The sequence below is a fragment of the Acomys russatus genome, chromosome 18, assembly GCF_903995435.1.
Source record: "Acomys russatus chromosome 18, mAcoRus1.1, whole genome shotgun sequence".
Lineage (NCBI taxonomy): Eukaryota > Metazoa > Chordata > Mammalia > Rodentia > Muridae > Acomys > Acomys russatus.
Window position 1 is genome coordinate 42,171,157 of NC_067154.1, and position 2,448 is coordinate 42,173,604.

At 40.4% G+C, this 2,448-nt stretch overlaps 1 non-coding gene across 1 annotated transcript; it reads left to right on the forward strand.

The window, feature by feature from the left end:
- Positions 1 to 2,069: 2,069 nt before the first annotated feature.
- On the forward strand, positions 2,070 to 2,198 carry LOC127202449 (small nucleolar RNA SNORA61). Its single transcript, XR_007832325.1, has one exon. It is a non-coding gene; the product is annotated as a small nucleolar RNA SNORA61 (small nucleolar RNA).
- The last annotated feature ends 250 nt before the right edge of the window (positions 2,199 to 2,448 follow it).

Here is a 2,448-nt window from a genome sequence, read left to right on the forward strand (position 1 = left end):
TAAAATGCCCACGTGTGACTTTAAAAGCAATGTAAGTAAAATGGGGCTTAAAATCAATACTAGCAGAACCAAAGGGACTGGAAAATTGTGACTCTGTAATAGTGACTAGATTTGTAATAACCTGGAGGGGAAAATAGGCATTTCTTCATAGGAGGGAGAAAAGAAATGTGACATAAAAGCCAGAGGCTATGCTGAGCCAGTGAAATTGTCCATTATTTAAACTGCAGGTGGTGACACTCACATAAACTGCTATAGCTAGATGCAGCCCAAATAAGGGACATGGGTGGATTTAGTGTGAACTCCACCATGGGAGTCTGTCTTCTTGAGGTAGGCTATGCACCAGGAAGATGTGATATTGAAAATGAAAAGTCTGCACCTTTAATCTCAGCAGTTGGTTGGCAGAGGCAGGTGGATCCTGTGCGTTTGAGGCCAGCCTGGTCTACAAAGCAAGTCCAGGACAGCCAAGGCTACACAGAGAAACCCTGTCTTGAAACAAACAAACAAACAAACAAACAAAAACTGAAAGAAAGAAAGAAAGAAAATGGAAAGTCTAACCTTGGAAGAAGACATAGCCATGGTTCAATACATTGGAGCCATACTTTTGACTTGGCCACAAGTATGGGTAGTTACAATCCTTAATAAAAGAAGAGAAGAAACAAATGGCATAAGGAAAAAACAACAGAAATGAGATGTGTAGGAGTGAAAACAATGGAAAGAGGAGATGGGGAAGCAAAAGTGCAAAGGCAAGAGAAGGAAATCTTAGAAAGAGCAGTACAGTATCTTGAAACCCTATGACTCTTTGGCCAGATAGCACACCTTTTGGTCTACACCTTGATTATGGCAGTTGTTTTAAATATTTTATTGTACCCATGTGTGACTGTGTGCATGTTAGTTCAGGTGTCTTCAGAATACAGAAGAGGATATCAGAATCCCCCAGAGTTGGGGTTACAGAGAGCTGTGAGGTGCCTGGTATGGATGCTGGAGACCTGAGTCTTCTGAAAGAAGACTGTGTGTTCTTAACTACAGTTATCTCTCCAGCCCCTCTAAGGCTTTTTTATGCCCTCAAACTATTCATATAAACACATTATTAGACCAAAAGGCTGTGGAGAGGAGAGTGATTAGTGAGAGGGATGGAAGAGGTAAGAACCAGACCTGAAAATGCTGGTATTACCAGATATACACAAACAACTATTCTACTTCCAGAGTAATCTGGTCTTCTACTTGCCTACTCCAAGCTGTATCCTATTGATTATAAGTACTATCTATCAATGCCTGATGGTTAATATAGGTAGCTCTTTCAATGTCTAACTCTGCTGTTGTGGGATAAAAACAACCACAGACAATGTATAGGCTAAAAAGACATGGCTGTGCTCCAATAAACTTTTATTTAAACAAACAGGTACTAGGCCAAATCTGGCCAAATGTCAATAGTTTTCCACTGTTATTATGTTGCATTGCTCTTTTTAACACTTCACTGTCATTCCATCCCCCAGATCACCACAGTTTTCCATACCAAATTCATAATTACAACATTATTCCTTGTTTTCAAAGTCTCTGTTACTACTTATAATGCTTGATTGTGGTTGCCAACTTGACAATACCTGTGATTAACTAGGATGCAAGCAGGTGAACACAGGTGGACTTTTTGTGACTGAATCATTAAAGTGAGAAGACCCATCCTAAGTCAGCATTTGAGGTAAGAAGACCCATTATAAATATGGATCATTTGAGAACAAAAGACTCACCCAAAATATAGGTCATCTGAGGTCAGAATACTCACCTTACATCTGGGCCGTATTTTCTAGTGTCCCCCAACATAAAATGGCTTGTAAGAGGGAAGCCTTTGTTCTTTCTCTGATTGCCCTCACTTTCCCTGGCAAGCTCATCTGTCCTGTCGCTGAAGCATTCCTTCTGTGGTATTAAAGCCTACTTCTTTGGCTTTCCAACATAGACTAGAGACCATCCAATCCATTTCGCCTCATGGACTGAACAACTACAAGATTCTCTGCCCTCCAGTCAGGAGATGCCAGACCACAGCCTGAAAGCCACTTTAATAAATCCCCATTTCAAGTCTCCTGTTCATTTTCCATCAGATCTTCATATTGATTTTGGTCATCATAAAGGGGGGAAAAGTATACTGAAGCAGTCCTCATAGCTACATAGTCTGGTATAGAGCATAGGGATAGATTCAAACAGGCCTGTACTGCCAAAACCCCCTTTTGATATTATAGAAAGAGATTTGTTCTATCACTTCTATTCTTCTAGAGAACCCTGACTAATACACTATAGCTTCTCATATTAAAGTTTTACCTAGTGGTCCTTCATGCAGCAACCAGCATCCACACAAAGATTTCCTGCTCAGAGGTTCAAAGGGGGAAGAGAATTACTGTCTAGAATGTGTGGAAATTCCCTTCACTGCCAAATAGACCTAGAATTATACTTGACTTT